The 22,254-nt window shown below is 43.0% G+C and overlaps 1 long non-coding RNA gene across 1 annotated transcript in view; it reads left to right on the top strand.

Annotated features, from left to right (window-relative positions):
- LOC139780123 (uncharacterized) overlaps positions 1 to 21,247 on the top strand; it is a 45,439-nt gene extending 24,192 nt beyond the window's left edge. Inside the window, exons 2-3 of the long non-coding RNA XR_011720132.1 lie at positions 15,255 to 15,478; positions 21,195 to 21,247. This is a non-coding gene — a long non-coding RNA (uncharacterized lncRNA). The remainder of the gene's footprint in view (positions 1 to 15,254; positions 15,479 to 21,194) is intronic.
- The last annotated feature ends 1,007 nt before the right edge of the window (positions 21,248 to 22,254 follow it).

The following is a 22,254-nucleotide window of genomic DNA, read 5'->3' as shown; positions in this document are numbered from 1 at the left end:
TCTCGCCCAGAAAACTTGCAATACCGACCTGGCGCGCCGACGTGTTTGTCAGGCATGTCGAATGAACTTCCGCGGCGTACATTCTTGATGAATCCATTGACGCGTCTTACTAAGGAATATATCAAGACGCACCCACACCGAACGTTTGCGACTAAAGTTTTAATCGAGCGGCCTGGCATTTTTGTAAACGATGATGAACATATTGCTGTTTCACGAGAGATGTAATTCCGTAAGTTTTAGTGAAATTATTTCATGTATATGCGACTACATGTTATTCGCATTGCGTACGGTAGTAAAATGGATAATGAGTTGTGATTTTGCGCAAAAAGAGATTAATAATGTACGTGTATATAAATTTTATTTACAGGGCATTGAATGAAAATCCCGCGTAACCAATTTACGTGCGTCTTATTCTTCGTCTCCCATAAGCTATCTCGTTTGAACATATCGATAAGTATGGTGACCCCCCGTCCTCCTTCCCCTTCGATGAATCTTTGAATCATCGTGGCCGTTGCGCCGCGCGGAGTCTGATCTCCCGGCGGTTTTATGGGTTTATTAGAAGCAAATCAGGAGGATAGAGTCTCTAATCAAAGATACTGACGAGCGAGACTGTGTTGGTTTGGCATTATGGCATTACGTGCTATCCTCCTTTCGCTCCTTCACCCTCTTTCCTTCCCGTTCCACCCTTGTCCTTACACCACACTCTCGTTAGAGACATTATATTACCGACGCCAAATCAAATCCGTGATTGTGAATACTACGGCAGGGGTTCTCGAAGTGGTACGCCTTATTCTTCGCAGGGACATCATAATCCGCGTGTAATAAACAAATAAGGAGAAATAGGTCAGAGAATGGGATATTACCGGTAAATATCCCTCTAATGACCGCGATATATTTTGGAATAGCTGTATACGCAATTATTATCCATTGTATTTATATTTTCCTCGGAATAAATTCGCTGTATATTATAGGTATTGTAAATCGCGGTAATATTTTTTCTCCCGTTGCTATTTATGCCAAACAAAAATAAATTGCGCTAACGACTTTATCATGAACGTGTGATTCGTAGTGGATGGTAATTAGATTTTATGACTGTACATTTCTATGGTCGAATTGTAGAAGTTCTTTTAATGATTGGTAATTTCTTCGGTAGATTGCGAATCCGCTTTTGTAATGGAATCTCTTGCCGCTGAATTGTGCGGATTATAATATGTGAAATGGAGGCAATTATCCCGCTGGGGTGAAGATGCAATTCCGATATTGAAGTCGCATATCGTATATACGCGAAGCGCGCGATAATTTGGTCCATAGGGTATAGGTACTGATTACGAATTCAATCTTCGATGTGTCGGTCTCAAGGGTTAATTACGCGCAGCATGTTAAATTGATATTTAACGATCCTCGATAATGATTGCATCAACAAGTAGCCATCGATTTGAGGTCTGCGAAGTGTCTCGTTGAAAGGAGACATAATTGCTTAGGCACTTGAAAAGGCTGTCTCTTCTTGCAGCTACTTTAGAGCGCGCGTGGACACATAATATTTTCGGATTGACTTACACGCGTGGATTTGAATCGCATAAAAATGATGATCGCGTCATGAAAATACCAGGATTTGTACCATTGAGGATGCAAAGGAAGACGAGAAAGAAATGAAGTTTGATAGCTCGGAAAGTCGATGTGACTCCGAGTTCTACCTCAGCTCAGAGACACAACATTTATGACGAAACGAGTCCACACGAGATAAATTAAAACGAAACCAGATAAATCTATCGATTGATCCGGGGAAACGCGCGGTGACGCCCCGCTGTTTAACAACGGTCGCGTCTTAACACGTTCACCCGGGCACTTGGACTTGTCCATTAAAGGTATTTACTGCATATTATTACCTTCACTGTTTGATCGTTTACGATCACGATCGGCGATAATAAAATAATTATAACTCGACGTCGTAAAACTTTACGGGAGGGAAAGAGGTCCACGAGGACGGTGACTGTGCTCCTCGGAAAGAGACGGTGCCCGGCCTAAGGTCGTTCCCTCGCGTTCTAAACTTATGTGTGCACGCGCAAATACACGATCCCGCGATCGTGGTCATACGCCAGACTGAGATCGTCTGGCCGTAAAGATAACGGAATGGCGTTTCTATCTTAAGGTCCACTTCGATTTTTCGCCGGCGCGATTATTCCCGGCGCGGTACGTGAGATCGCTGGAATTTTTCTCTTTCTTGATCACCACTTTTATTCACTATGCGTACGCCGCCTGCATTTGTTCAGTCTTCGCGAATGATCTTGAAACGGTCTTTCAGTATTTAACGATATCTCAGACATTCCGACGAATACGCCATCTGAATTTAATATAACATTTCGATTAATAAAAAATAAAATTGTGTTGTGTAGAAGGGGAAGTTTATAAATGTTAATAGTAGTAATAATAATTTATCCCTTTAATGTCTTAAGTTCATATCTCAGCTTAAAAAAAGATGAACTTTTAAATTCTATCACTGATGACACTTCTCGATTTCAGTCAAAAATTAATCATAACTGTAATTAATTATAACTATTAATTATAACAAAATAATTATAACTGTATGAATGTTTGTATTTCAAAATAATATTAAAATAGCCGGAATGCTAAACATTTAGGTGCTTGTTTCTATTCCTCTCACATTCTGCATACGATACCGTCTGCTTGGGTTTATTAGTAGCGTGTACCGTAAAGGTTTCATTCCGCGGTGTCTAAAACGGCACCGAACGATACCTACATATCTTCAACAAGTAGGTAAGACAACGCGCATTGACATTCCACGCACGGCCAAGAGACAGCATAAAGTTGTATTGCGTTTATTGGAAACGTTCTCATTCGGTGCTAAGATCGGCGCGAACTATTTTCGCGCGCGACACTAAAACGTTTCACCGAGTCGTTGCGCAGTAAAGCCGTTGTTTACCAGTCGGCCCAGTCGCATCATAATACGCGTGAATTATCGATCTTTAATGATGATTCCGGCACGGTGACCGTGCGACAGACGCCGTATTCCACGACGATAAATCTTACGGTCGTAAACGATTTGCGCGGACAAAGGGGACAACCCGGGCCAAAGCGGGACGACGGGGCGAACGTGGCATCGTAACGACAAAGGAGCTAAGTGGTAATTATTTATGCGTTATAGACGGGTATAGCTGTAGGACGTCGCGGACGCTCGAATTAGACCGGCGTTAAATCAGTATAGACCAACCGGATTCTCTCGTTTGGCATCCACCGCGGAGCCGTTCCCTTCGCCACGAAACGTTTCAGTTTCATTCGAGATGCCTGATTTTCGTAGCGCGAGCCACATACACCTATACTTCTAGACTTCTAGAGAGAGAGAGAGAGAGAGAGAGAGAGAGAGAGAGAGACACCGGCGCACCCTCTGCCCACCCATGACCTAATTGTGACTTATGGCGACTCTAACAGAACCACCCGTTTGTATGTCTCAAAGAGAGGCACCCCCCGAGAGCGAAGACGGTCCACATCTGATTGGCTGGTCGTAGATGCCCCTTTTGCGATTCATTATGTGTTACTTTTATTGTGGAAACTTTGCATATTAGAGCAATTAGCGACGTAGGAATCTTTTTTTGCGCACATTTTTTAAGTTACAATTTCTATCCTGAGATTTTATTCTTTTTTCTTTTCAATACTCTTTCTAGGATAATCAGTTGCTTTCTTCAAGGACAGTTCTTTTCAATCCGACCATTCATTTGCCAACATGTCTATTTTTAATCAATATTACACGATCTCGACGGAAAGGCGTATGAGATCGAACGTGTACGTGTAAACAATACATAGCTAATGCGCATCGAGTAGCGAGCAACATGTTGGAGTCGGTGAGAACAGAGAAAAGGAGAAAGAACGGTTATCTGTTACCTGTTGTTTCTGTTTGTACAGGTCGACAGGTGCGCCCTGCGCCACCCAGCTGCTGCCATTGCCTCAATATCATTCATATGTAACCTGCCTGCACTTCCGCCAAACAATTTGACTGTCTTCCCACCGCTTCGTTGTTTCTACACGAATATCGATAATCACATTCGTTTCACGTTCCCTCTTTGAGGATGAATTTAGTATTGCTCATTCGTCCAACGCACGCTCATCATCAACGACCCGAAGGCCGCAAGCAAAAAAGGACATACAAATAGAAACCGGGCGTTGTCCTGTAGCTGTTAATTTATGGAAGAGCGTGCGTATTCCTTCGCGATTTATCAGCACGCTTTCTTTTCAGCTGTTATCGCGCCGCATTAATGGCTCACGAGTTTTCCTCGTGTGTTGGCTAGATAAGGTCTGCACTGAAGACGAAGGATCATTTATGGTACATTAAAAGGACCGTAGAGGGATAGTGGTAGTACGAGAGAAAGACGAAGAGAGAGGGGGAGAGAGAGAGAGAGAGAGAGAGAGAGAGAGAGAGAGGAAGAAAGAGAGGGGCGAGAGATTATGGAGAAACGTTCGGCCATTTAGCTACCCTCCTCACCTTTGGCCAGCTTCGTCTGGTTATTAATGAACTCGCTGATAGGAAGTGTCCGTCTCTCGGCGAAGAATCGCCTCCCAGAGCAAGGCTGTCACGTATTCGGCTTCTATTTCCCTTAGCTAACGCTCTCTATATGCAAATACGGCCGACCGGTCCCTCCGCGTGTCCTCTTTCGCGCGCCTCCTCCGCGCGCGTCTATGTGTACGTATACGTATATGTATGCATATATACACGTGCACATATGTGTGCATGGAAATGCGTATTATCGAGGATATACGTGTGGCGCGCGCGCTCACCCTCGTCGGCTCTTTATAAATAGCGACTTTGATATCCAGTCGCGCCTTCACGGGGGATGATCCCACCCCTTCGCGGGCTACGTAAGCGGGAGAGAAAATGCTGAGTCCGTTAAAAATTAAAGAGTCGGCGTTACGCGCTCATGGCTCAACGTAATATCATGTTGACCAACGCCCTTTAGTCAGCCGTGCAGATCCATACGTGCGTGGAAACATCCTGTAATATGCACAGTATCTGCACTTTGGGATTAATCTCGTCCTTCCATATTTTTCCGCGGGAAAAAAGTAGGACGCCGCGAAACGAACATGTGTCTCGAAAAAAAAATGGAGAGAATGCGCACTTCTTTTGAAACCGTTGCGTTCCCTTCGTGTCAACTCGCAAAGGAATATTAAAGGAAGGTATCATTAAAAGTATCCAGAAGTTATTTTAATAAAGTAGCGACTAATGAAAGTGAATTAATAAAAAGAAATCGATCTATTCTATCAATATATTAGACCTAAGGTTGTATATGTAATATATGTATCTTCTTGTTTTGGAGATTATATTATAACGGAGCGTGCTCTTGGTGGTATATTTTGTCGTATACCGTAGGGAGGCTAACAATAAGACAAAAAACGGCCGAACCCTTCATTTGCGGCTTAGCATTAATCCTTTCCGCGAAACGAACGCTTTATCGGGCCGTGTACTTGGTTTGTTCTACGGATAAATATGGTCCCAAAGGCAAATGGGATAAATCTGAATAACACGTATCAAGCGACGCCTATGGCATCCCTTGATAAGGGTGCGAAGGGGCCGGTGAATGATTAGAGATATTAATATTGCGTGGTAGAAGGGTGCAAACTACCAAAGTCCTGTGCGAAGGATGATCTGTATATACTCGCGCACAGATCGATACGTGGGCTACTGCTGATTACTGTACGTATTTATGTATCTAATATTATTATTTATGCGTATAATAATGTTTATCGATGAATATTTTACATTTACAAGTGCATCAGACGGTTGGCAGAAACATTCTCGGTATAATTTATTGAGGCAACTCGCAAAGAAATTCTAGTACACGCGTTGTACTAGAAAATATTGTACATATAACTCGTGCTTCATCGGAAGGTATATTATATCTATAAAATGTCGGCGATTATTAGCAAAATGTCATATAATTACGCTTAATCTTGCATCAATAAAACCGCAACTGGTGGTCATATTTCGCAAGAGTTATCGCCTTCGGTCTGCCACTATAATCGTAGGAATGGTGCCGCTAGGAAACGCAGTGCCACTTCCGCGCGTTGTACAAAGCCTCGTAATTCAAATACCTAACCACCGTTTAAATCTTTTATCGTTGTAAACGCGCGAACGTCTATCGTGACTCACGTGCAACACGCTCGACGGCATTTCTGATTTATTTGGATAAGTTACCAGGACACATCATCCCTCGCCGGTACCCTTTCCCTGTTTACAGTATACCCCCCGCAGCTCCGGCGTCCTGCTTCGACTTTGATAACTGTACGATAGTTGCTTTTCGCTCGTGGGGCGGCGGCGGTGGATAGGGAGCCCGGCGGTTTATCTTCGATTACGTAGCAGCGTCTTGGCGCTCGGTTTCTTGGCCTTGGATTTATGGCGAGCGATTTGTCGGTAGCGCGAGATTAGGATTAGTTTGCGCAGTCCCGTGGTCGCGTTTGTTTGCGATCCGACACGCCGCGTTTCGCTCGCGGAGATCGAGATCTGTGGCTGCAAGACATCCGCGAATGATCTAAGAAACGCTCGGTCAACACAGCGAAAAATTGATATTAGACAACGTAAATCTCAACCAAAAATTAATCTGCAATATTTAACAAATTTTCTGAGGAATGTATAGTACCACATTTCATACGTAAATGATATACAAAGTGGCCATTTTGCGCTAATAATACGGAAACCGATATTCTGTGAAGATTCTCTTAAAGATAAAATTCTACATGCACGAGATAATAAAGTTCAGAATACGATATCACAAGTAAATGATAAGCCGATACAGCCTTTGTTTATTAAACTAACGCTCTAAATACTATGGTTTTTTTAAACGCTACGAAAGTGTCGGACATTTAATCTTACGTCGGGAATGCATTTCATTGTAGCAAACGATTACGGCGATCCCCGTTGGATCTGTCTCATCACAGAAGGATCCCTGATCCCAATGCTTGACTCGTTGACGAGATTGATCGTTCTTCAACGACAACCGTCACCGTGTGGAACAACGAAGACCCTTTTCCTACTGTGAACGTACCGGCAACGGTGCACCATACATCATCGGGATTGAAACATTTCCTTATTATTACCGTCGCGGGCATAGATTAATTCCATGGTATTACAATCGCCCATGCTCCACTAATATCCGTTGAAGCAGCACTATGACGTTGGTTCGACCGACTGTCACGGGGCATTTACCGTCTTTGTTCGAATTAGACGACGTACACTCTTTGTTTGCTTCGTCGAATAAAAATATGGGTATGATGATATCATTTGTAACGTACATATATTTTTGCTGCGTGAAAATGTCGATAGCGATTGAGTTACAAGAAATGTGTTCTGAGAAAAACAGAGATCACGTTTATCTGTATATATTAAATAGAATAATATTAGATATAAGAATAATTATAACTATAAAATTATATAATGCAGAATATATGTAAATTTTTTAAAGATATGATTGATTGATATGTTCTTCAAGAGAGTAATCCATTATCAAAATGTATGAGAAAATTGCATCAGAAAAGAAAACGATATTCGAGAACATTTGAATAGAAAACTCTGAACTCTAATAAAAATTAGCAATATTTTTATCAACGGATAGTATAACAGTTTAAAGAATTTATTCGGCATGCATTCCATTGCATGCATCACGCATAAAAGTTCAAAATAGAACGTGGAAAATGAGACGCGGCCATAAGACGTTGCAGATAGACATTTAATACTAATTTTATACCAGCGAGAATCTTATATGTAATATCAGGGAAACTGATTTATATCGTTTTTGTGAAATGGCATCGTTACTGCCCGACACTGAAAATTAATGTCGAGCAACAGTCGACGTTCATGATGTGCGCTTAAATCTATTCCTATGATACTCTAGATAACTCATCCGATGCTAAGTTTCAAAGTCCATTGACTTCATTCATAAAAATAAGTTTATATTCGGTCCTTGACTATCGGACAGATACAAAGGAATTACTTTACGACGCAGCAGGGGCAAATTACAAATTATAAAGTGTATACGTAATATGAAAAAAAAGAGTAGCTGACAGCTCTGTTCCCTGGTTCTCCTACTATTCGCAGCGCATAAAATATTAAAAAAGTGCTACGTTATATTACATGACACGAGGTAATATCGGAGCATGGATAAAACGCAATAATGCAGAATATCGTACGTACTGCTATCAAGTTGAAGATCTCAGTCAATGTGCACGTGTGAAACCGTGAACATGAGAGCCAGGAATGCTGATCTACGAGTTTGTGGCATACAATATATATACATCTCTCTCTTTCTCTCTCTTCACTTTTAAACCATTATACGTGCACTTTAAGCTTACAGTTGATAAAAAGCTCCGTAAAATTTACTTTTTGTTGTGTAAACTCAGATAGTAATTGCGACTATATCGATTTATCACAAAATTGTTTGACCGCACATTTAATTCATTCAATTTTTCTACATAGTTTGACAAAATGATCGAGGAGACAAATAGAAAGAAATGACTCTTGATACACCCATATTTAATTAATTTTTATAGCATTAAAAGTTATAATATTATAAGTATTGATTTTTTTTCTGTAGCAAATAAATATTTTTAATGTTATCATAACACTGTGAAATTTAAATCTTATTCTCCAGCAACATTTTTAAGCAACTTTTTCTTATTTTTTTTGCTTTTCTTCTTTTGAATAAATTCCGTGATATTAAACACTTATTTAAAATTGTTAATCTTTAACACATTTCTCCTAAGTATTTCGAATTGGTATTTAGCTATATGATGAATGCTTGGCCTCGAGAAGTCTCCCTTAAATGTCTTTGCGAAGACTGCACTCTCCCCCTCCCCCCATCCCGCTTGGTCTCTCTTTCTTTGTATCTCGGTCTGTTGCACCTCCTCTCTTTCCCGTCCTCGCATGCTACTCGGTTAATCTCGTAAATTGCCGTCGCCCAGGGTTGACGGGAATATTTACTGGAATCTAAGTTTATAATTACCGAGAAATCCAACGCCGCGAATATACGTATCGGACGTAGCCCTACCAATCTCGTTATAAACTAGGATCGTACTCGGGTGCCTTCTTCCTCGTTTCTGTCACCTCTTTCCACCTCTCGCACCCCCTGCTCGATCCCCGCCTCCGGTTGACGTGTCCCTCGGCCCCTCCGCTCCCGCTCGCGTATTACGAATCGCCTTCTATGTCAAGCACGGCGAATTAATGCGCGTAATATGTTGGCCGCGGGCACGTTTACGGGTTTTACGTTCCTTCTGGTATAACTTAAAACCAGCTCGATGTGTCGCGGATGCACGGATACCCTGGACGTTAAGAAATTGTCGCACCGATCTTACGATTGCATCTTACTCCCTGTTCTTCTCCTCTGTCTTTTTTCCCTCGATTCTTCGATATCTTCGATGGTAGCTCCTTGCTCCTGTCTTATTATTTTCCTTCACTAAGATCAGTGGATTTTGTATTCCTTACTAATAATCTAAAATGTGAATTGTTTAATCATATTAAATGCAGCATAAACTTTGAAATTACATTTTAAATCCGAGATTTTTTAAATATTGTTATTACTGCTACTTCACTGAAAGTTGATAAGATGCGAAGTTAGTAACAGGTATTAATTGTTAAAATCACTAATTGGAATTAAAATGTTTTCATTTTTATAACTCGTGTTTGTCGACACATCGGACATATAGAATAGATTGTCGCAGTAATTTTTTCTCGCCACTTTTGCCTAATCTTTTTTGAATCTTTATTTTTTTATTTTTCTTTCGTTTATACCGGTCTTCTTCTTTCGCGATTTTTCTTCGCTTTCGCAAGCGCAACCATTGTTTTTTTGCGTTTCACGTTGACAACGTTGAATATAAAGCGGCGCTGCTTCTGGTAATCAGCTTTCGATTATTTATTGCTGTATTAATCCGGGAATAGGTACCGATCGGGCACCCAATTTGTAATCGTTAACTGAACCTGATCCCCGAGTCTTTAGCCGCTGCCACCGACCGGTAAGGTCGCTCGGTAAGCGTCTACGTAATGTAGAAGTTACTTGCTCATGATCCAGATGAAACATCGCCCGTTGCTGCAGTGTTACAGATCGGTTCGGCCGCGGTAGCGGCGATTATATACGGCGCGACGCATTTTATGGGCCTTCCAGGTAATGCTTGCAATAATTAAGGATAACAGATGATCCGCGCCGGCGGAGTTTATTTCAATTCCTACAAGCCGAATTGTCGTTCACAAAGTAGCAAAAGTGCGTTCACGATTCATTAATCGCTTACAGTTTGCGGCAAGCATAATTATATATGAACACGATTTCATATATTCGCATTTAAATTACCGTCTAGTAACACGTTCCACATGCGTTTGATTAGTTCATAATTTGCTGGACCGTCTTCTCTTTAATTATACAACGAAGTCTTGCTCGTCTTTGTTATCCAACACGCTTGTGACTCTTTGCTATTCGGAAAGAGTCTTAAAAATGTTCACGGTGATTTCAATCGTTTCTCATCTCTAAGACGTTATTATACCATTAGAAATGCACCCGATTAATACACCCGTCAAGCAGTCTCGCTGATTCGTTTATCGCTCATCGTTCATACGTCGTTCGAAAAGATAGCTGAAGTCTATCAACCAGCTGGTCGTGCACCCAATCAAATCTCGATGTCTCTCACGCGGTCAATCTTGGAGGTTTCTTAAAATATCGTTCGTTGGCATATGCCTTTTCCCCTTCTACGGCTACGCGAGTTCGTTTAGGTGGGCCCCGGCGATGATATATCGGCTATTACCCTGAGCGCAACACCTGTTAATGCGTTTCTCTTCGGGCCCGACACCTGACTCTGGCGCACCGCGGTACCCCATTCAGCGATCTCGGGACGTTTTGCTCTGCAGCTACTATTCTCAATAAGAATATCGCAGCGGGAGCGACCGCGGGATTAGTCCCGACTACACGTTTTACGCGACCGCATGCGCGTGCGAACTTTCCACTCCGGATCTCCTGAGTTGACTTCCTACGAACTATACTTGGTATACTTGGTACACGTCTTTCAAATTGAACTAAGAAGATGCGAATCGAGATTTAATATAATTAATATAGCGATTACGTCGTTTAATTTAAATATAATGTATATAATAATAGAAATAACACTGCGGTGATACTCATTAAAAAATAAATCTGGAATTGTAGATTGCACTGTATGTTAATAATGCTGTTAAATGTAATATGAAGAGTGCTTCGAGCTGCAGATGGCATGGTTATAAATCACTGATACTTGGAAATGGAATTCAGACGATAAGGTATTTTCCGGATTTGAAAACTCATCGAGTTGCCGCGAATAAAATACAACGTTAATACTTTCTCGTCCATACGGCGGAGATAGAAACGGAGAAGGGAAGTTTAATACCTTCTTAAATATTCCTTCCATTCTTTCCCCTCCCTCCATTCATTCATCCGCCGTGGTAGATCTTTGCCTCTCTTTCTCTCCTTCTCTCTTTCTCCCCCGTGGTCTTTGCTTTCTTGGCGTTTAGTCGCTTCGTCTCTCTCCACTTCGAGCCGGGTATTAGGACGAGGATAGTATTCTTAAAGGTAGAAACAAATAATACGATTACGTTCCGTTTCCGTTTATTAAAGAAACAAGATATCGTCGTTGTCTGCGCGGATGATTCCGAGCCTCGAAGCCGAGTCTTCCTACCGGTAAGAATATCGTTTCTTCTCCTTTATCTCCGGCCACTTCTGAGCAGCACTCGATACCGAAACTCGATATTAAAACTTGACGCGGGAATTATCTCCGCCCTCGGGATTGTACTTACGCGAATGTACGTCTGACATTGGCAAACCGTATAAGCCCGTTTGTAATCAGGCCGAGTTTCAACGATTTCCTGTGTCATCTTGGTGTCATCCGAAGCTCTGTATATCGATATAATTATCGAAGGAAACTGTGAGTGTACAGAAAGAGACCAAATATGTACACATACATAGCTAGATGTAATAATTAATTATTTTACCCATTAAATGGATGGCCCATACAATAAGCTGAGTATTAGTTAAATTTTCAAGTTGCTAACGTTAAAATGTACTATAAAAAAATGCGAAGTATTTATTTTTTATTCCTATATTTCTTAATTATAAAAAATTGTGAGGTTTTAATAAAATATTCACTGGACGTAAAGCGTTCTGCATTAAAAACAGATCTCGCCGTTGACATTCTTCATAACACCGCGAGATTTTTATACATATCGTGCCACTAAAAGTCGCGGTGTTTTCGATGCGATGCAAGACAGATTTTCAATTTTATTGGTCTCTTTGGATCGTGGACATGGTCGGCGAATCTCTTCGCGTTTCTCTGTATACGACCCATCGTTGCGCGGCTGCTGGATTGTTACGGTTCGTTTTGATGCGCGGAGGTGACTCGACTAATTTATTCGAAGCTCGGACGTGCACTGGCGGAGACGCGCAAACCGTAGTTGCGGATCAGAGAGAAAGAAGCCTCCCTGCCTGGGTGGTGTGCAAGTGTAGCGAGCAGCTCGTTGAAAGAGCAGCGCGACTGGTCCAATGAAAGGGCAGTTGGTAAACGGCGAAGCTGATATTCTAACTCACAGCACGCGTGCAGCACGCGCGGATATATAGAGACACGCGCCAACGCATTCTAATTATCATGTGCATAATGGTGGCCGCTAGCCAAGCCTCAGAAATACATCAGAGAGTGCCCTACTATAGATAGATGTGCTCATGTGCATGGATCTCACAGAAACGGCGAAGGGATCTGGGCGAATTCCTCCGCTGCGACTGATCGTTTATCGAGAAAGAAACACGAGCGTGCGCGATCATTCGATCATTTTTGTTCTGATCACGATCTTGTGAGAATCTGTGACGATTAAGTATGAAGAACGCATCGGGATACGCATGCGATCAAAAAATTATATTAGATGCGCGTATGAGCGTATAAATAATCATCCTTATGAAATATTCTATAGATTATGAGTTATATGAATTGACATATATTATCATGTTCATTCGAAATCATATACGCAATTTAATATTATCCTTTGTTGAGCTGACATATATCCTTCTTTGCGGGGAAATACTCCGGGAACATCACGAGATACGCTCGAGGCCAAACCATTAATGGCTCTCGAGTGTTCATCAATGGATCGGTAGTGAGCACAGAAAATCAGCCAGCGTCAAGCCGTTCAGGCCAAATGACTGCTCGTTTCTCCTGGTACAATGACATTTTTTTCTCCTAACCCGAGGACAATCTCAGGTACGTTTCTCCATCTCTTCACCTCGCCCTCTTTATTTCTCCTTCTTCTACGAACCATACGTCATCGAAGCCTTTCGTGCGTCGCCGTCGTCGAACAAGAGGAAACCGACTGGCATTCAGTCGACGACGGGGCACATATAGACGAGGGGTCCCTTCCTCTTCTTCTTTCCCCACCGGCAGTGCTATTGCTCGAAAGAGGCCCCGGTTTCGCGTCTCATTTTTTTCAAGCGAGCCGATCTTCAATCTTCGAGCTGCAGCCGCGCCGGCCATTGCCGGACCGGAGTGATAGATGTGGAAATAATTATAGGCGAACGCTCACGCGCTCTCGCGCAACAAGAGTAAAAACCATGTCAAATTTCGTTGCTCGGTAATGACTTTTGACCATGCAACAGAAAAAGGTCCCCGCTCGCGCTGTTCTCTACCCGACGATTCGACGATCGTTTGTGTCGTACGGCGTTGGCGATACGAACGCTTCAGGATCAACGCGAGGTCAAGACGAGCTTTCGATTTTTCGCTTGACTATTGTTCTTTGATTATTTCCCGTTTAGTCTTTCGATTCCAATTTTTTATATTTTGTCGCTTATATACGTTTATTGTAATCGACAACAATAATTATTTTTTAAATTTTCTACTACGCAAAATTCTACTTTGCTGAATCGAAATTTTTCACGACTCTACATAGCTCGTCTCATTTGCTAGAAAATAGGTTGATGAAATCTCGCAAAAAACTGTAGACACGAAGCTCATTGAACGATGAAGACGGATAGCTTCCGAGAATCGAGAAGGTCGCCCGAGCAGGTCGATCTAAATCAAAGATCCCGCGAATCCTCCAGAGTGATCCCTCCATCGAAGGTCGCGGGGAGACCTTCGTCGGTACCTCATAGGACTCTGTTCTCTGGTGCCGACTAATGCACCGGCGTGCCCTGGGGCACAGTAATGCCTAATTAATCCAATTAATCTGAGGCCCCGGCATAAATGACCTCCGTGAGGACCTCAAAGACGCAGCGACCGCCGTCGCCCTGCGCCGCTGCGTGATGGACCGGGCCGATCTAACATTCCGAGAAATTAACGATTACCGGTGATTTATACAAATTCATATTTTAAATTATTGGCCGTCATTAGCGTGCGTCGGGGTATTAGTTCTCGGTGACGTGTAAAAGGCTTCATCCCGCCCGCTCCGCTACCATCAGCCACAGCCACGATCCTACGCCGTCTTCCTCCGTCTTATTTCGCCTCCTTCAGCTTCGATCATCCTTCCACCACGTGGACCTCGAAACAGCATATATAGTATCCGCTCGATCCGTCCGGATCCCGTCTGTGCTCTCTCGCGCGCTCGAATATATTATCGTTTTGTTCCCGCGGGAGCGAGAGAGAATACGGTACGAAGCGAAAGGGGTACGGGGACGAGGGAAAGAGAATGTAAGAGAGAAAGAGAGAGAGAGAGAGAGAAACGCGAGAGAGCGCAGCCAGGCCGGGCTGGTTGTCATTGGCTCATTTGTTAGACGCCATCCAAAGCATGCGGGGCCTTGATTTAGTGCCTCCACCTCAAACCGCGCACATATATACCCCGAGAGATATCTACCGCGGCGCCCTTCATCGAAGAGACAAAGACACGAATTCTCTCAACCGCTCCAAGTGCGCAAGTTCATGACCCCCTTCGCATTCGTCCTCTCCGTCCTCCTCGCGGCTTTCTTCGCTGTCGCTTACTCCCTTTTCTGCCTTTTGTCGATGGTCTCCTTTCGGCGTAGCTTCGCCGCCTCTTGTACGAAAAGAGTCTCGCCGAAACGCGTTTCGTCAATGTTAATCCGGTGACCGTGGAATGTCGAAGCGGTCTTTTCTGGATTAATTTTATAATGACAAGCGATAGCTAATGTAATCTTCGTAGTATCGAATGAAAGAATATAAAAATATGTGTATAATAATATCTTTTCTTGTAATAATATTTAACTATTACCAATATTACCAATATAATTTACGTGAAATTTTTTTTACAGTGAATCTACAAGAATTGTATTTCTCCCCGGAACTGTGGCGGAGAAGGGAATCGGGCAAAAGGGATCTCGAAAGTGACGCTTTTACAAAGATGACTTTACTTGGACCTCCATCAGGCATGTGATACCCGCACGCACACGTAAACGCACATCGGACGTAGTACACATCGGGGGCCCCACCACCCCCTTCTATAAGCCGCGCGCACGTCGACTATAATTATCCTCAGGTAATCACGACCCACACCACTGTCTTTCAATGGGCGCTCACCGCAGTCCGGCCACTGTATTCCGCAAAATTAGTATTTCCATTCCCCGTGGAAGAGAATCGAACGGAGATCGCAGAAGGAAGGGACAGAGATGGAGACAGAAAAAAGGAAGAGACTTCCGGCGACCGCTGGTTGGTCCTCGATTGAACGTCCCCCGCTCTCACCCCCTTTCTACCTAGCGTAACCCCTTCATCCCCGCTTACCGCCATCCGCGGACGTGTTTATTTTTGCAATTTGCTCGAAGACCGACAATTAGATTTCCTGGGGTCGTTCGGCTACCGTATAAGTGTAAGGCTCAGGAGATCAGGCCTTGATCCGGGGCGGCCCAAACGGCCCGCAAATGCGTTCCCGGGGGAATGGCCGCGGGGACCACCTACACCTGCCTCGTATAATTCCGCTTTCTCTTATCTCATTTCTTCCACGCTGTCCGAACAAGTTCGGCTAAATATGCACGGCGCCTTCATCTATTATCTCCGACGAATGCGCCGTAAAAGATAGGATCCGGTGTCTCTGTCAATCTTTTATGATTCTGTAAGTATTATCTCGAAGAAATTTCGGTCAAGTGTTTTCGTCAATTAGTACGGAGAACTTAATAGTAGTCCGAAACGTTGGATTCGATTTAGTCTTGCTTTGAATGTCGATGTGACTTAGAAGAACACTTCAATAATCGATGGGAAATTGAAAAGAAGGAAGCGATTAAAGAAAAAAAAAGAAGAAGCGCGCCTGTGTTCAAGGAATCGTAAATACCCCGATCCCTGGCAATAAGAATTTATTGCGGCTGCCTTTGATGAGTAGCCGCCAGTTTTTGGATTCGGGGAAGGGTCATTTTTGATATCACGAAGCTACGTTAATTGTTGCACTACTAAGACGGTCCGTATCCGAGGGAGGGAGTGGAGGGAAGGTGTTGAAGGAGGATGAAGCAAACTGGGAAAGAGGAGGCAATGCTGGTCGCGGAGGTGGCGCAGAGTGAAGGTTGAGGAGAGGATGAAGTGGAGATATAATTGCTACATCCTCTTAAGTCACGTGCCACTCACGTGGTTCCCAACTGCGAGTGCGAACGACCGACTGACTCCCTATAGCTTCGAGAAGCAGCGCTTAGATACGTTTGTATCATGACGTCTCTCTTTCCGCATTATGATTGATCATCCAGTGACGGGGCGCGCGGGTTATCTTGAATTAATAGACAGTCAGGTCCAGTGGCATTACGTACTTTTTTTTTTGGTAGTCACCTGCCATAATTAAATTAGAATATACGAGATATTAGGGAGAATTAGAAATTAATATTTAATTATAGTTGGATCACGCGCTCGCGCAAGAGCGATATAACGAGAACACGGTTCGACTCGGTTCTATCAGTGGTAGGATTCGAGCAGAGATCGGCCATTAATTTCCTTTCGGGAGAAAAACCAAGTCGAGCTAATGGGAGCTACGGTCTAATGCCTCCTGCTGTGTCTCCCAGAGGCCTTTCTTTTGCTCCGCTCTTCTACTAATGGCCACTCTTTGATGACAAATATCGGCCGAAAGAAAATATATAAATTACTTCGAGGAAGCTGCTCCCTGTTGGTGACGCCCACCAGTCGCATATCAATAATACTGTCGAATATTCAAGAAGAATACCAGTTTTCATAGAATACTTCTCAGCATCATGGAACTTAAAGAACATTCATTTTTTTGCCCATAGATCGGTTTTAATGATTGAATGTTGTGCATAACATCTCATTAGTAGACTCGAATTAATATTCAGAAATTGTGTTCTCAGTACGGTTAATCAACTTAATTTCGAAAATCAGAACGACTGGACACACAAGACATTCGCGCAAATAATAATGACATTGATGCGTGACAGGCAACGATGTATCAAATCTGTTTTCGCGAAGGCCCTCTCAGTGACAGTTACGCCGGAATCATCCATAATTCTTTACAAGAACAAATTGCGCTGGAAGCCTCTTTTCTCGTCATGACTGCACTTCACCACGACAGCAGATTCGATAGTTTTATATATATATATATATATATATATATATATATATACATATATGTATATACATATATAAAATGTGTATATATGTTTGTGTTATATATATTGTATACACACACACACACACACACACACACACACACACAATATGCCATACTTTGACAGATATAAAAACATCGGAGAGCCTTGATAAATTGCCTGCGAGAAAAAGCATCGGGCACTCGAGGCTCTTCGGTGGCGCGAGAAGGGCGCAAGGAAAGACAGAAATGAGAGATGCTGCGGGAGAAGGGGGGAAACAGAGGGTGTCAACCAAGTACGGGTGACAAAGAGGGAGCGAGAGGCGTTAAGGACAGGATACATCCCAGACTGGTTCCGGTATTGTTCGCGCTAATAGCGCCAAGATACAACAGTACCCTCCCTGGCGATCCACCCGAACCACCCCCAACGACAGAGACGTTCGTTCGAATAAGCGACGGTCTGTACAAGCTTCGATTATCTTGATCTGGAGAGCGTCAATGCGGCGGAAACGAGAAACAGGAAGGGCCTGGCAGCTGCTGAACGGAAGCGTCGACGTGGTCAAAGTGGCCGTCTAAGTGCTCGATGTATTTATACGTATAGCTTGCACCGCGCCGACGTATCGGCGAAGTTTTCTCCGCTATGTCCGTTAAGAGATGTTATATTGATAGTTACATTTATAAATTAAAAGATAAGAATCCATCTTTTTTATTTTATTTATTAGCTATTAATTCATTATTTTTGACATTTTCATTAAAACTGAATAATCTTTTAGCCATATTTATTTCATCAATTTTTTTCTTGTTACATATTTCTATTTCTGTTACATATAAGTTACATATTTCTTGATAAAAGAGATTAACAGGTAAAAATGTTATTTGTAAGAAAACATAAGTACAAACATCCGATTCGTTGAATACATGTGTATATAGGAACCATTAAAATATCTTTTGATAGTTCTAGGTCATCTTGCATATTCCGCAGGTCTACTTTCTTATTCATTTGATCGTTTTGTTGATGAGTGATGCCGTGTAAAGTTTTGAGGCTACGATACGCCTTTATCGATAAACCAGTTCGATCGTGAAAGCGTGTGTGCAGCGTGTGCCTACCCACCGCAGGAATAACATCTTCTCCGTAGATTGGACCGCGGCTACGAGGCTGTACATAACCCTGAGTAGCCGATGCGGAATGGACGAGCTTGGATGTTAACGAGACACGCTACTGCTTATTAATTCCTTCGAGCTGTACTATTTGTATCTCATTGGGAGTTTACGCTACTTTGTTGGCATGCCAATAATGCAGCATGCTGCTTTTTATGTTATCTTATATACTATCGAGTCAGACGGTGCGTAAATTGTCTTAATTGGTGTATTAATATTGCACCATTATTATACGAGTAGTTAATGTGTGCAACTCTATTATGTATATAATTACAATTTAAATTACGCCTTGGGAAAAGTGTTTGTATGTTAACATATATGTAAGATACCCAATCGATACTTGGATAGTATCGTCGATCAATATGTAATATATATGTCGACTATAATTCCTTTCTGATAAAGACATTAATCTCTAAATGCTGATGTAGCTAGTCGCACGGATATAAAGAATAATTGTCGCGTGGATTCGAACGGAGGGCGGAATACACTGGGCAAGCTGTATAAACGTACGGAAAACGTTTTTTTCGCGTGTCGAGATATAATTTCAATAAATCAGGGATAAGTGGTGCAGGGGAGAAAGGCCACGGATTCGGTGTTACCACGGCTGAGGAACGCGGTCGACGATGTGCCGGATTAATTTATCGCCGCACCATCGCGTATACGTGTGGCTGGCGACACATTTATTTTTACCGACTTTCGCGGTACGGTGCGGCGATTGGATGAGGCCTACGGGAATATTTCTTGATTTCGGGACGTAGTTCGGTGTACGATGTTCCTCGCAATATAATCGCGGTTTATGTCCCGGGCCAATTTTCACAGGTTGTCCGCCTTTATTCGTATTATTATCCCGAAAGTAATATTCCGAAAGACACATCGCCTTCGCTAAGCGAATTCTCCCTCATATCGGTTTTATTTTCATTTAAATGAGGTTCATGAATAAATTTATTTACATTAGGTTTATTGTCTCGGGTTTTTCATAACTATTTTTGTCGTCAGACAATAATTAATCTTTTTTAATATACGAAATAGATCATTTCAGTGCTTATCGAAAAGTTCTTGCATGAGAAAATCAATCAAAAATCAATTTGCGGAGACTGGAAATAGAATCGTCTCATAAATGAGTCAATTTGCTAGAATTACATTACGTGTCAGTAAATTTATTGTATAACAGCCTGTTATTTCTTCGCGTTACATCACGATCTAAGATTACTCGATAATTGTCTTTATGCCTTCAATTCTTAGCATAAAATTTCAAGTGTTACAGTCGGCAATATCTTGGCTGTTCTTGACGTGACAGCGATAGAATAAAATTCTAATGATTCTGGCAAACAAACAGATATTTACGGTCTCCTTTCGCTAACGTGAAAACTTCGTTATAAGCGTAGGATTGCTTAATATCGACGTCAGTCGCGCTTACGGTCCTCCATAATGTAGGCACTTCCACGAGTCTCTCGGTCATATTAACGGAAGATATGGCCGCACTCGCTATCAGGAATCTCTCGTTGACACTTGATGCGCCTGTGACATACCACGTTGTTAGCATTTCTGTTAGCACTCTTCGCATGTGTCAGTCTAATACTCGAACGGTACATGCGCTGCATACAGCAACGCGGAACGCTTTCTCTCTTCAATACCATATTTTAATAAACCTGCACATTTATAGATGAACATGTTTGGACTTGTCGCCGATGAATTTACTAACAGCATCATTAAGCATATTTTTTATAAGTATTATTTTCGTAAATATAAGATTCTTGACACTCGTAAGCAGAAACGAATAATTAATATGTTTAATAAATAACGTATATCATCGCCGCGATGAGTGACGCGTGAAGTTGGCCGCGCGATTTTGAATTTCGCTGTCGCTCCGTCGCGTCGCTCCGCCCGCGCTCCGCGAGACGTATTTTGCGGGTATCGGCGTCATGTACATACTCCGCTCGTATTCTCGTCGCGTTGTTCTTCCATCGAAACGTAACATACGGTGCACGTCGCGTACGATTGACGCCGGGAGTGTCGCGTAGAGTGTCGTTTCGATGATCGGAGCACGTACATACAATCGGAGTCAACCGCGGCCCCGCGGGGGCCGCGGGTGAGCGTACCTAACCTCGGAAGCGCCGCGCGAAACCACTGTCCGGCGCGTCCGACGGCGTACGGTCACCGTGTCTCAATAATCGGCGGCATCGGCGCGTGATCGTGATAAATGTCGTCTTCGCGAGTGAGTGCCTGAGTGCCACGAGAAACAGCAACGACGGAGAGAGGAGGAGGAGGCCCGGGGAGGCATCGGGCAGCAGCGGAGCAACCGTAGGGTGAATAATTCACTTGTTATTCACTTGCTACTCGTTTACTGTTTACTCACGACCACGAGCGATTAATCCTTCCCCGAAAATTATATATAATTGTTCTATCAAATACATCTACTTGAAAAAAAGACGAGCGAAAAGTTTAACGCGATAATGAGCGTTTTCGAAGAATTGGTTATTTCGAGCGATGTTGTAATCTTGTATATTTGTGTTTTTTTTTACAGATGAACGTGATCGTGTCACAACAACTCCGCTCTGTTGCGCATCGTGTTCATGTGAGTTTAATTACCTTTTTTATTTTAATATGTTTATATGTGTATATTCGATCTATGAAAAAATCTCGTATCAAGAATGGTTAAACGTGAATTTGAAATTAGCAGCAGCTTTTAATAAGAGAAAAGGTCTTTATATAAATTCACAGTTTTTTAGTCATGTATATCTATCTACAGCCTGTCCCCATAGAAAAGTAGAAAGTGCCTCGTCAAGAATGCGATGCTATATAGATCGTTTCGTGCAACTAAGGCAAAGAGAGGAATCGCTAGAAGGGCCATCACGGAATCGCGGAATATATTACCGCTATTAGTCGCAATGCATAAATTCGATCGTAATATCGGGTTGTATGAATTAACGTTTATTGATCACGAGCTCCGCGGGCCGTAACTTCCACGATTTTATTGCATATGGAAAAAGCTGGGGAATATCTCGATTCGCAATGTCGTAAGTCGAAGGAAAGACCGAGCGAAAGAGGAAATGAACCGCGGTGCCGCGGTGAGTTGGCGTACGGGCAGGGGCAGGGGCAGGGGAAACGCGAATCGAGTAAAGAATGTTTACAACGTATCTCGCGGCAATAATGTAGCGTACGGTATAAGCTCATGCGAGATATTTAGTCGGATATCGTGGCGCCACGCCACCCAGGGGACCCCCTCATTATTTGCTGCCAGGATGAGCCTTTATTAGCAGTTATCCCGTTCGGTCTCGAATCTATACGTTCGCATATCCATAAATTCGCGTTTACGGTGACCGTATCTTATGCAAATGAGACGATTTAATCCGCCGGATATTTCAGGGCATTTTTAATAACCCTCCCCTCCCCTCCCTACCCATCTCACCTCCTGGCATCCCCCGCCGTCTCCCTCTGTTGCTCCCCCCTCCCCCATCACCCTACGGGGTCCACCGATCGTTTCGTCGTACCTCGCGAGCGATCAATTAATGCCGATTCATCGTCTTTGGCCTCTCGATCGCGCTCGGGCCTGCTCTTCTGGCTTTCGTCCATGTCTTCAAGTT

Source organism: Temnothorax nylanderi, unplaced genomic scaffold, assembly GCF_030848795.1.
Source record: "Temnothorax nylanderi isolate EJ_2023f unplaced genomic scaffold, tnyl_v1.0 TNYL_tig0007_pilon, whole genome shotgun sequence".
In the NCBI taxonomy this organism is placed as follows: domain Eukaryota; kingdom Metazoa; phylum Arthropoda; class Insecta; order Hymenoptera; family Formicidae; genus Temnothorax; species Temnothorax nylanderi.
Note: the sequence above shows the minus strand (reverse complement) of the source record. Positions and strands in the feature narration are given on the sequence as shown.